Genomic DNA, 14,099 nt, shown 5'->3' with positions numbered 1-14,099 from the left:
AATAATGCCACTAGTTGAAAAATAACCCTGAAAACACTGTTGTGGCAGCTTGAGGTTCTTGTTTATTGAATATGGAATAGCCTCTATCTTTTGAGAACTACTAAGTGGAATTTGAAATATTTTATGAATAGCCCAGAATTTGCGCTTGGGATGATGGCGAACTGAGAGCATTCGCCGTCATTCCGCCTTTGAAGCTGACTGCATGCGCATGCGGAAATCCTGACGTTGTGGTCTGTCTTCACAGCTCTGAAACAGGCTGTGCTGTGCCCCTCCCTCACCCCACCCACAGAGCCGGCAATCTATGTAATCAGCAAAATCAGGGAAACTGATCAGGGAAAACGTCGGCTCTTCCGCAGTAAGTTCGCTGTTAAATTCCCCACTAAAAGTTAGACCCAAAGGGATTAGCTGTAATTGGGGTTTTAACAGTGTTATTACTGCTAAACAAATGTTTAAATAGAAAACTATTTTTAATTTTGTGCAGTGTTAAATTTATCCATTTTAATAAAAATTCAAATTTTTAAGAAACTTTTCAAAAAATGTCTAAATTAAAAAAAAATGTTTGCCCATCTTTATTGCAGGTTTGCCTTTAGCCCATTTAAGAGCCCCAATCTTTGTTTTGCTCTCTAACATTTTTTTAAAAGTTAGAATTTTAAGAGCTTACACACTTCCTTGTTCTCTGCCTGTAAGAATTCTGTGTTGTGATTGGCTGCTTAGACAGCTTGTTGACGTCACAGCAGCTCGCACAAGGAGATTCCCACTATAATTCATTGATTTAAATTGAAGGTCGGAAAATCCGAACTTCTTGACACAGAGATCACGAGATCCTTGTGCAAAGCATACTTCGGGGCCAGTGGCGAAGGCCTTTACTTCGCCACTGACCGCAAATTCTGGGTTATTGTGTATAACTTCAACTATACTTTATTAGTCAAAGAATTGACATATTTTCTTACCCATATTTTCTTACACAGCAATGCTATAAAGGAAAAAATGAGTACCTTTTAAAAACTCGGTGCTCAAGAGGCTAATGCATAGTTTGCCAAAGTTGTACAGTATTAGGCATCCCCTCATGTCGAGGATGACCTGCTTCCACACCAAAAAAAGATGAGTTCACAGGTGTTTCAATGAGGGACCTGACATTCCAGGTCCCTGTTGTGTATGTAATAAATCACTAGACTGAATACTGTAAACTCCGAACAGGTACTAACCTGGCTCTACTTTATTAGGGCCCAAAGTGATTACATTACAAGACGGCTGGCCTTTTATTATCTGGGCCGCACACGCATGCGCACCGCCCAGTGACCTCCAACAGCGGCTCCACCTGGTGGCTAGTAAACCCAAGCATACATACATGACAATATCCCTCTTTAAGATATTAGTAACGGTCTTTTCACAAATTGAGATGGTCCGGGGCTTTCCGCTCCTGAGTTGAATGTCTCAGTTCAATTCCAGCCTTGGGCGAGAGTTCTGAGTCTGTTATGACTGGGGGCTGGGTAGCCGATCTGATGGGAGTGGCAATGACTACGTCAGGGATTGAAAGTCCAGATTCATTGATGACAGCGGAGTCCTCTGATGACTGAGGGTAGGTTGGTTGGTCACTGATTGTGTCTTCCTCAGAGTGTTCCGGCTCATCCATGTGCCGCAGCTTTATCTGATCAACATGTTTCCTGCATGTCTGCCCATTCTTGAGCTTAACGATAAACACTCTGTTGCCCTCCTTGGTCGTAACAGTACCGGCAATCCATTTGGGATCTTGACCATAATTCATACATACACAGGATCATTGATAGAAATGTCGCATGACACAGTAGCCCGATCATGATACCCTTGTTGACTTTGATGTTTGTATTCGACACGATTATTCAAGTCAGGGTGGACAAGACAGAGCCTGGTCTTGAGACCTCTCTTCATCAATAGTTCAGCAGGGGAGACCCCAGTAAGCATATGGGGTCTTGTCCTGTAACTAAGCAATATGCGTGACAAGCGAGTTTGCAGTGAACCTTGAGTTACACGTTTCATACTCTGCTTGATGGATTGGACCGCATGCTCTGTTTGTCCATTGGATGCGGGTTTGAATGGTGCTGACCTCACATGTTTGATACCATTGAGTTTCATGAAAACTTGAAACTCCATACTGGTGAAGCAAGATCCGTTGTCGCTTACAACGATGTCAGGCAGACCATGCATAGCAAAGATGACATGAAGGCTCTCAATGGTAGCTGTGGATGTGCTGGATGACATGTTTGTACACTCTATCCACTCGGAATAAGCATCCACCACAACTAAGAGCATCTTTCCCAGGAAGGGACCTGCAAAGTCGATGTGGATCCTGGACCATGATTTAGATGGTCACGACCACAGACTCAGTGGCGATTCCGCTGGTGCTTTACTAAGCTGCATGCAAGTATTGCACTGATGCACCCATGATTCCAGACCAGAGTCAATTCCAGGCCACCGTACATGAGACCTGGCAATGGCTTTCATCATGATGGGATGCGTGCTATGTAGATTATGCACAAATTTCTCTCTGCCTTTCTTGGGCATAACAACACGGTTACCCCACAGTATACAATCTGATTGAATGGATAGTTCGTCTTTGCGACAGATGTAACGTTTGGTCTCCTCACACATTTGCTTGGGTATAGCAGACCAATCACCACTAAGGATACAACGTTTCACAACCGATAATATCGGATCCTGGTTGATCCAGGTCTTAACTTGTTGAGCCGTGACAGGGGTTTCTTCACTTTCAAAAGCATCCATGACTAACAGTAGGTCTGCCGGTTGTGGCATTTCCACCTCCGGTGTGGGCAACGGCAGATGGCTCAATGCATCGGCACAATTCTCGGTGCCAGGTCTATGACGAATGACATAATCATAGGCAGATAATGTCAGCATCCATCTCAGGAAGCGGGATGATGCATTGGTACTGCTACCTTTGTTTTCCGAAAAAATGAAATGAGTGGCTTGTGATCTGTTTCCAGTTCAAACCGAAGACCAAACAGGTACTGATGCATCTTTTTAACCCCATACAGAAAGTGCTTCTTTCTCTACCATGCTGTAGGCTCTTTCCGCTTTTGACAAACTTTTTGAAGCATATGCAACAGGTTGTAATTTGCCCGACTCATTAGCTTGTTGGAGCACGCAACCAACTCTATATGATGAAGCATCACAGGCCAATACTAGACGCTTACACGTATCATAATGTACCAGCAGCTTGTTAGAGCAAAGCAGAGTAGTAGCTTTCTCAAAAGCTCTATCTTGAGACGCACCCCAAACCCAGTTGTCGCCTTTTCTTGGCAGCATGTGCAGTGGCTCTAATGAAGTGCTCAATCTAGGTAGGAAATTACTGAAGTAGTTGAGTAGACCAAGGAACGTACGCAGCTCTGTCACATTCTGCGGCTTGGGTGCATTTTTGATGGCCTTGGTTTTCGAGTCGGTAGACCTGATACCGTCAGCAGCAATTTTCCTCCCCAAGAATTCGGCTTCCGGTGCCATGAAGATGCACTTCGAGCGTTTCAGTCCGAGTCCCACATTGTCCAGATGATGTAGTACCTCTTCCAGGTTGTTCAGATGTTCGGCGTAGTCACAACTTGTGACCAATTTGTCATCTTGGAACATGACGGTTCTTGGGACGGACTTCAGTAGACTCTCCATGTTCCCCTGAAATATAACTGCAGCCGAGCGAATTCCAAAAGGACACCTGTTGTAGATAAACAGTCCTTTATGAGTGTTGATGCACGTAAGTTTCTTCGACGTGTCGACCAGCTCTTGTGTCATGTAGCATCCTCCTCTGACGACAACGCTTTGATCTTGTTCCCGTTCCATTTGATTTTTTCTCGCCAGTTCCTGCCGAACAGCGTTAGACCATTGCTTGGAACAATCCATAATGGCAAATCGTGAACCACACCATCATATGACACCTTGCTTACTGCACTGCCAATTATCGTTTGAGTTCTTTTAGTGTACGTGCGCAACTTGGAATTGACTGGACTCAGCTTAGGCCTCACAGCCTTAGTATCCCACAGCCTGTCGAATGTCCTCTGGCTCATTAATGATTGACTCGCACCCGTGTCCAATTCCATCGATACCGGCACACCACTAAGTTTTACATGAATCATTATTGGTTGGCTCTTTGTTAGGAGCGAATACAGTCCATACACTTCCTCCTTTGGTATCTCGGATTGCATATCCGGATCCGCGCTGGACTGATCATCATCCTCCACGTGGTGTGTCGCAGCACGCTTGCTCAGTTGCGGACACATGTGCTGGAGATGCCCCACTCTCGAACAGCCTTTACAAATGTACTGTTTAAACTGACACTGATGAGGCCGATGATTGCCCCCACAATGCCAACACGGTGATATCGGATTAATTTCCGTTAGCGGACTTTGAGCAGCCACAAGTCTCGCATGTGCAGTCGGGTAGGCCCTGACATATGCAGCTCTGTCAAACAATGATACTATCTTGTTTACAGTACTTGCTGAGTTACGATTTTTCAATGATATCTGCTTTAAGCTTTTGTCCGTCGTCATGCATGATTGGGCAATCTTGATGGCCTTGCTCAAATCCAGCGTCTTCGCCACCAGTAGCTTACACAGGATCACCTCGTGGTTGATGCCGATTACAAAGAAGTCCTGCAGCATGTCTGCCAACACGGTTTCGAACTTACACGGTCCAGCTAGACGTCTTAGGTCAGCAACGAATTCCGATACATCCTGGCCCTCAGAACGAACGTGCGCATAGAATCGATATCTTGAGATGATGATACCTTCATCTGGTTTGAGATTGTCACATACCGGAGCACACAATGTTTCATAGTCCTTGTCTGTTGAACTTAAGGGCGAGAGGAGATTCTTTATGAGTCCATAGATTTTCAGACCGCAAACCGTGAGGAGGACTGCCTGGCGCCGAACTGCATCTGCCTCTTTCTCCATTTTGTTGGCCACGAAGTACTGGTTCAAGCGGGTTACAAAGTCTGCCAATCTTTTCCCTCCACGAATCGCTCCAGAATTCCAATTGTGCTCATCTTTGCATGCGAAGGTTCTTGTTACATCGTTTCCAAATGTTGTGTATGCAATAACTCAATAGACTGAATGCTGTAAACTCTGAACAGGTACAAACCTGGCTCTACTTTATTAGGGCCCAAAGTGATTACATTACAAGATGGCAGGCCTTTTATACCTGGGCCGCACACACGTGTGCACAGCCCAATAACCTCCGACAGTGGCGCCACTTGGTGGCTAGAAAATCCAAGCATACATACATGACAGTCCCAAGCTACATCTTGAAGGGTGGAAGATACTTTTTTTTACGTGAATTCTTTTAATATGGAGTGGCCGTTGCACAGCAGCCACTACATGGGCTTAACAGAGCAAGGCCTGGGTCCAGTGACAAGGGTTAACCAAGATGACTGGAGACCAAGCTCTGCTGCGCCATCTCTGGGCCCCGACCCCACTGCTATTATATGCTGCGCCGCTCCTGGGCCACGACCCTGCCACTCCTCAACTCTGACACCGCCGGTCTTGCGTCATGACCCCGCCGTTCCTCACCTCAGACACCGCCGTTGCTGGCCATGACCCCGCCGCTACTCGACTCCGATACAACTGCTCCTGGGCCACGACCCCACCGTTCTCGCCTCACCTCAGCCCCGACCTCGTCGTTATTTTGCTGCTCACCGCTTCTTCTCCTGCACCTGTGTCCCGACCCTGCCGATGGTCCTGTCCACGCTCCAATTGGCGACCTGGATTATGGTGACGTCAATCCAGTTACCCTCCTCAAAGCCGTCGCACTACTAGACTAGCTCGTGCTGATCCCTGCAGTGACTAGCTCCACCTTTCATCCCCGACCTGCCACGATGGTGTTCCCTCGCAGGTCGGGGGGTGCACCCCCCAGGACCCGATGCGGTGCCCCTGACCTGTGAAGTAACACCATCGCAGTAGGTCGAGGATAAAAGGAAGAGCTAGCCACTGCAGGGAGCGGCGTGAGCCATTCTAGGAGTGTGACGGATTCTAGGAGGGTGACTGGATTTATGTCATCAGAGTCCAGGCAGCCTATTGGAGTGGAACGAGACCAGCGGCAGATCGGGACCAGGTGGAGGAGGAGTGGTGAGGTCCAGAGATCGAGGTCAGCGGGGAGCGGCATTCAAGCCCAGCGGTGTCATGTATGTAACCACAATGTAACACCACTGTATTACTGTATACACTCAACCTAGATGCACACCTTGACCACAGGGGGCAAACATTTGGGTGACACTCCTTGCCTGATCACACAAGTATAAAAAGGGAGGTCCCACACAGGGTTAGCGTCTTTGGAGTCCTGTGAATAAAGAGTTAAGGTCACAGAGTGACCATGTCCCCAGAATGTGCCTCGTGTGATTTCATACTGTAGAGTCAGGACTTTACATTGGCGACGAGAAACGGGAATTCACGACCCATGAGAATGGCCACCTATAGCACAGAGGTACGGTACTGTGTTGGGGAAGACTGGGACGATTTTGTCGAGAGGCTTCAGCAAAGCTTCGTTACGAAAGAATGGCTGGGGGATGCCACGGCCGACAAGCGACGGCCTCATCTTTTGACCAGCTGCGGGCCAAAGACTTACGCGCTCATGAAGGACTTACTAGCACCCGAAAAGCCGGCAGACAACACCTTTGAAGAACTTAGCAAATTGATTGGGGAGCACCTCAAACCGGCGAGTAGCATACATATGGCCCGACACAGATTCTACACCCACCGACGTCGTGAAGGACAGAGCATACCAGACTTCGTAGCGGACCTCTGGCATTTAGCCAGCCTCTGTCAGTTCACAGACGCCTGCAGGGGGGAGATGCTAAGGGACTTCTTTATCGAGAGCATCGGTCATGCGGGAATTTTCTGCAAATTAATTGAGACCAAGGATTTGACCTTGGAAGCGGCGGCGTTGATAGCTCAAACTTTCATGGCGGGGGAGGAAGAGACGAAAATAATATACATGCACAATTCTGCCTCTAACGCGGCGATGGATCAGGGAGTCAACATCATCAATGTGACTCAGAGCCCCGCAGGCAGGCAGGGGCAGTCCGACACTCCCCAGGCAGCAATAGACCCCAGAGTAGGACTTCAACAGAGACAATGGCAGGCTGAATGGACATTCACGCCATCACAGTGGACAATGCGGCCCGGGATGGGGCCATTGACACCCACTAATAGGGTACTTAAGAGCAGTCAAAGAGACAGTCAGAGCGGAATGCCTGGCCATAGTCCCTTTGTTCCCAACAATGGAAACTTTAACTCATGCTGGAGGTGTGGGGGAAAACACTCAGCTAGATCTTGCAGATTTCAACAGTTTGTCTGCAGGAAGTGGAATCTCAGTGGCTACTTAGCTCGAATGTGCAGGAAGTCTGCAACCAGACTAATATATGAGGCGGATGGACCAGTAGAGGGTTCTGTGAGGCAGGATGACTTTTGGGGCAAATCAATGGACGCTGAGGTTCAGCGGGTCCATGTGGCGAATATTCACAGTTCATACACCAAAACGCCACCAATGATGATGAGGGTTTTGTTGAATGGTATCCCAGTATGCATGGAGCTGGACACTAGGGCCAGCCAGTCACTCATGGGCATTCAGCAATTTGAGAAGCTATGGTCACTTAAAGCCAGTAGACCCAAATTAACACGTATTGAGACACAATTACGGACTTACACCAAAGAAATCATTCCGGTGCTAGGCAGTGCAATGTTGGCTGTCACACACAATGGGTTAGTGAATCGGCTGCTGCTCTGGATTGTCCCGGGCAATGGTCTTACACTGTTGGGGAGGAGCTGGTTAGCTGAGATGAATTGGAAATGGGGGGATGTTCACGCATTGTCATCTGTGGAGCGAAGTTCGTGCTTACAAGTCCTACAACAATTCGATTCACTATTCCAACCTGGCGTCGGGACTTTCAAAGGCACTAAAGTAGTGATACACATCACCTCGGACACCAGGCCAGTGCACCACAAAGCCAGAGCGGTGCCGTATGTGATGTGGGAAAAGATCAAGAGCGAATTGGATCGGCTGTTGAGAAAGGGCATCATCTCGCCTGTTAAATTCAGCGACTGGGCGACCCCCATCGTTCCCGTCCTAAAAGCGGATGGCTCTGTCAGGATCTGTGGCGACTACAAGGCCAACATCAATCGGATGTCCCTACAAGATCAATACCCGCTCCCAAGAGCGGAGGACCCTTTCGCCACGCTGGCAGGTGGCAAGCTGTTCACCAAGATGGACCTCACTTCAGCCTATATGACGCAGGAATTGGCGACGAATCTAAACTACTGACCACCATCACCACGCACAAGGGACTATTCGTTTATAACAGGTGCCCGTTTGGCATTCGATCAGCGGCCGCGATTTTTCAACGAAACATGGAAAGCCTGCTTAAATCCATTCCTGGAACGATCGTATTCCAGGACGACATCCTCATCACGGGTCGGAACACCTCCACAACCTGCAGGAGGTGCTACGCCAACTGGACCGGGTGGACCTGCGACTCAAGAAGTCTAAATGTGTGTTCTTAGCTCCTGAGGTTGAGTTTCTGGGCAGGAGGGTTGCTGCAGTTGGGATTCGGCCCACCGAATCCAAAACAGTGGTGATTCGACGAGCACCCAGGCCCTGCAACACATCGGAGTTGCGTTCATTCCTGGGACTGTTGAACTATTTCGGGAACTTTCTGCCTAACTTGAGCATGTTGTTGGAGCTGCTACACGTGCTCCTGCGAAAGGGTTGCGATTGGTTTTGGGGGGACTGTCAGGAACGGGCTTTTGATCGGGCGCGAAACCTACTTTGTTCAAACAAGTTGTTGACCCTGTACGATCCCTGTAAAAAATTGGTTCTGACATGTGATGCATCGTCCTATGGGGTTGGGTGCGTGTTGCAGCAGGGCAACCTGTGGCTTATGCCTCCAGGTCGCTCTCTCAAGCAGAACGGGGATATGGGATGGTCGAGAAGGAAGCGCTTGCATGTGTCTATGGTGCAAAAGAACTGCATCAGTACCTATTTGGTAGGAAGTTTGAATTAGAGACGGACCACGAGCCATTAACATCCCTGTTGTCAGACAGCAAGGCTATCAATGCCAATGCATCAGCTCGCATACAGCGACGGGCTCTCACGCTGGCTGCTTATGACTACTCCATCCGGCACAGGCCCACACTGAAAATTGCGCTGACGCGCTCAGCAGGCTTCTACTGGCCACCACTGAGGGGGCAGCGGAGCAAAGCGCCGAGATGGTCATGGCTGTCGATGCCTTTGACAGCGCAGGCTCCCCCATCACAGCCTGCCAGATCAAAATCTGGACAGAGATCCCCTCCTATCCCTGATTAAGAAATGTGTCCTGACTGGGGATTGGGCGCCCGCACACGGAGCATGCCCTGAGGAGGTCAGACCGTTCCACAGATGGATGGATGAGCTCTCCATCCAAGCCGACTGTCTACCATTGGGCAGCTGGGTAGTTATGCCCCAGAAGGGCAGGGAGGCATTCATCAGGGAACTCCACAGCGAGCACCCAGGCATTGTGCTGATGAAGGTCATTTCCCGGTCACACGTTTGGTGGCCTGGAATTGATTCAGACCTGGAACACTGTGTTCGCAGGTGCACGACGTGTGCCCAGCTGGGTAATGCCCCCAGGGTGTCCCCGCTCAGCCCATGGCCCTGGTCCACCAGGTCATGGTCACGCATTCATGTTGACTACGTGGGCCGTTCATGGGTAAGATGTTCCTTATTGTGGTAGATGCGTACTCGATATGGATCGAGTGCATCATTCTGAATTCATGCACGTCATCCACCACCGTGGAAAGCCTATGTTCGATCTTTGCAACCCATGGCTTGCCGGACATCCTGGTTAGTGATAACGGCCCATGTTTCACAAGCTACGAATTCTGAGAGTTTATGTCGGGCAATGGCATCAGCCACATCAGGACTGCGCCGTTCAAGCCGGCCTCCAATGGCCAGGCGGAACGTGTGGTCCAAATCATTAAGCAAGGGATGCTCAGGATTCAAGGACCCTCCCTACAATGTCGCCTGTCGCGTCTCCTGTTGGCTTATAGATCCCGACCGCACTCGCTCACAGGGGTCCCGCCCGCAGAGCTACTAATGAAACAGACACTCAAAACTCGGTTGTCCCTCATTCACCCAGTCCTGACCGACATAGTTGAGGGCAAGCGCAAGTCACAAAACGAGTACCATGACCGTAATTCGAGGGGAAGATGTATAGAAATAAGTGATCCTGTATTCGTCCTCAATCATGCCATGGGGCCCAAATGGCTTGAGGGCACTGTAATTGACAAAGAGGGGAATAGGGTCATCGTGGTAAAACTCAACAATGGTCAGATATGCCGTAAGCATCTGGACCAAGTAAAAAAAAGGTTCAGCATGGACACGGAGGAACCTGAAGAAGACCATGAGATGGATTTCACAACACCGCCAGTGAACGAGCAACAAGAGCAATCAGAAGAATGCACAGTCCCTGCGGTCAGCCCGGACAGGCCGGAATCACTACGAATCCGATTTCACCCTGTTGGCGTTGTGCAGGCAATCATCAGCCTCATCAGTGCCGTTTCAGACAGTATATTTGTAGAGGCTGTGCGAAAATGGGGCACCTTCAGCGGATGTGTCTGCAGCTCAGCAAGCGTGCTGTGACACACCACATGGATGATGATAACCGATCCGGAGTGGATCCGGCAATGGAACCCGAGATAACCGAGGAGGAAGTGTATAGTGTACATTCATTCCTGACAAAGAGCCAACTGATAATGATTGAAGTAAAATTGAACAGCGTGCCAGTATCTATGGAATTAGACACGAGTGCGAATCAGTCAATTATGAGCCAGAGGACTTTCGAAAAACTGTGGGATACCAAGGCCGTGAAACCCAAGCTGAGTCCAGTAAATGCAAAATTGCATACCTACACCAAAGAGCTCATAACAATGATTGGCAGTGCAGCAGTCAAGGTGTCGTACGAAGGGGCGGTTCATGATTTATCGCTGTGGATCGTTCCAGGCAATGGTCGAATGCTGTTCGGCAGGAGTTGGCTCGAAAAAATAAAGTGGAACTGGAACGATATTAAAGCTTTGTCATCGGTGTATGATGCTTCGTGTGCTCAAGTGCTGAGCAAATTTCCCTCGCTGTTTGAACCGGGCATCGGCAAGTTCACGGGAGCTAAGGCGCAGATCCACCTGGACTGGGATGCAAGTCCCGTCCATCATAAAGCCCGAGCGGTCCCGTACATGATGAGGGAGAAGGTCAAAATTGAACTGGACAGACTCCAATGTGAAGGGGTCATTTCACCAGTCGAATTTAACGAATGGGCTAGTCCCATTGTTCCTGTGCTGAAGAGTGATGACGCTGTCAGGATTTGTGGAGACTACAAGGTTACGGTCAACCGAGTTTCGAAACAGGATCAGCACCCATTACCAAAGGCTGATGACCTGTTTGCAACGCTAGCTGGGGGAAAGTCGTTCACCAAATTGGATCTGACATCGGCCTATATGACACAGGAGCTTGTCGAATCGTCAAAGAAACTTACGTGCATCAGTACGCATAAAGGGCTGTTCATTTACAACAGGTGTCCTTTCGGAATTCACTCGGCTGCAGCCATATTTCAGAGAAATATGGAGAGTTTACTGAAGTCCGTCCCTAGAACCGTGGTGTTCCAAGACGATATTTTGGTCACAGGTTGTGACACCTGCACAACCTGGAAGAGATTCTACGTTGTCTGGACAAAGTGGGGCTCAGGCTGAAACGTTCAAAGTGCATCTTTATGGCACTGGAAGTCGAATTCCTGGGAAAGAAGATTGCTGCAGATGACATCAGGCCTACGGACTCGAAAACAGAGGCCATCAAAAATGCACCCAGACCCCAGAATGTGACAGAGCTGTGTTCGTTCCTTGGTCTTCTCAACTACTTCGGTCATTTCTTACCTAAATTGAGCACATTATTAGAACCAGTGCACATGCTGCTCAGAAAAGGCGACAACTGGGTTTGGGGTGTATCTCAAGACAGGATCTTTGAGAAGGCTAGAAATCTGCTTTGTTCCAACAAATTGCTGATACATTATGTCCCGTGCAAGTGTTTAGTATTGGCCTGTGACACTTCATCACATGGGGTTGGTTGCGTGCTCCAACAATCCAATGAGTCGGGCAAACTACAACCCGTTGCGTACGCGTCGAGAAGCATGTCTAAAGCGGAAAGAACCTATGGCATGGCAGGGAAAGAAGTTTTAGCCTGCATATATGGGGTTAAAAAGCTGCACCAGTATCTGTTTGGGCTTCGTTTTGAGCTTGAAACCGATCATAAGCCGCTCATATCTTTGTTTTCAGAGCATAGAGGTATCAATACCAACACATCGTCCCACATCCAGAGGTGGGCGCTGACATTATCTGCCTACGATTATGTCATTCCCCATAGACCTGGTACTGAGAATTGTGCCGATGCATTGAGCCATTTATTGTTGCCCACGCCGGAGGTGGAAACGCCACAGCCAGCTGACCAATTGTTGGTCATGGATGCCTTTGAGAGTGAAGGGTCGCCTGTCACTGCTCAACAAGTAAGGACCTGGACCAGCCAGGATCCGATCTGCTTGGTTGTAAAACGTTGTGTCCTTAGTGGTGATTGGTCGGCCATTCCCAGCGAAGTGTGTGATGAGATCAAACCTTACAACCATCGCAAAGACGAAATAGCCATTCAATCTGATTGTTTGCTATGGGATAATTGTGTTGTTATGCCCAAGAAAGGCAGGGAGAGATTTGTATGGGATTTACACAGTACCCATCCCGATATTGTGATGATAAAGGCCATTGCCAAATCTCACGTTTGGTGGTCTGGCATTGATTCTGATTTTGAGTCATGCGTGCATCAGTGAAACACTTGCATGCAGTTAAGCAATGCACCAGTGGAATCTCCGCTCAGTCTGTGGCCGTGGCCAAACCATGAGCGAGGATCCACATCGACTATGCGGATCCTTTCCTGGGCAAAATGTTTTTGGTGGTGGTGGATGCATAGTCTAAATGGATAGAATGTGTAATCATGTCATCCAGCACATCCACAGCCACCATTGGGAGCCTTTGTGCCATGTTCGCCACTCATGGTCTCGTTGTGAGCGACAACGGATCATGCTTCATGAGTTTGGAGTTTCAAGAGTTTATGAGACTTAATGGTATCAAGCACGTAAGGTCAGCACCATTCAAACCCGCGTCCAATGGTCAAGCGGAGCGGGCCGTCCAAACCATTAAGCAGAGCCTGAAACGTGTAACTCACAATTCTTTGCAGACTCGCTTGTCACGCATACTGCTTAGTTACAGGACAAGACCCCACACACTTACCGGGGTCACCCCTACCAAACTGTTGATGAAGAGAGGTCTCAAGACCAGGCTCTCGCTTGTCATGTCTTAACGATCACGTCGAAAACAGCTGTCAACATCAGCAGTGGTATCATGATCACACTGCCGTGTCACGCGACATCTCTATTAGTGATCCTGTGTATGTGCTAAATTATGGTCAAGGCCCCAAGTGGGTCACTGGCACTGTTATGGCCAAGGAGGGTAACAGGGTGCTTATTGTCAGGCTCACTAATGGGCAAACATGCAGGTGGCACATTGATCAGATGAAATTGTGGCACACAGACGAACCGGAACAGCTTGAAGAAGACACCATCAATGACCAACCGATTCATATTCAGCCATCAAAAGACCCTGCTGTTGTCAATTAATCTGGACCTTCAATTCCCGACATGGACACCGCCACTCCCATTAGATCGGCTACCCAGCCTCAACTCATGAATGACTGGGAGAGCTCACCCAGATCTGGAATTAAACTGAGACGATCAACTAGGGAGCGTAAAACCCCGGACCATCTCAATTTGTAAATAAGACTGATACCAAGATCTTGGGGGGGCAATGATGTAATGTATGTATGCCTGGGTTTACCTGCCACCAGGGGGAGCGACCGCCGGAGGTCATTAGGCCACAGACACACACGTGCAGCCCTTGTATATAAAGAAAGCCTCCATGTTTAATCCTCACTTTGAGAGCTAATAAAGTAGTCAGGTTGTACCTGATTGAGTTTACAGTACTAAGCCTATTGACTTATTG

The 14,099-nt window shown here is 48.7% G+C and overlaps 1 protein-coding gene across 1 annotated transcript in view; it reads right to left on the bottom strand.

Moving 5' to 3' along the window:
- The window catches only part of LOC139274793 (neuronal PAS domain-containing protein 2-like), a 238,266-nt gene that overhangs the window by 86,386 nt on the left and 137,781 nt on the right, over positions 1-14,099 (bottom strand). The window lies entirely within an intron of this gene.

The sequence above is a fragment of the Pristiophorus japonicus genome, chromosome 10 (assembly GCF_044704955.1).
Source record: "Pristiophorus japonicus isolate sPriJap1 chromosome 10, sPriJap1.hap1, whole genome shotgun sequence".
NCBI classification, from domain to species: Eukaryota; Metazoa; Chordata; class Chondrichthyes; family Pristiophoridae; genus Pristiophorus; species Pristiophorus japonicus.
The sequence above is the reverse complement of the archived record's forward strand: the minus strand, read 5'-3'. Positions and strand labels throughout refer to the sequence as shown.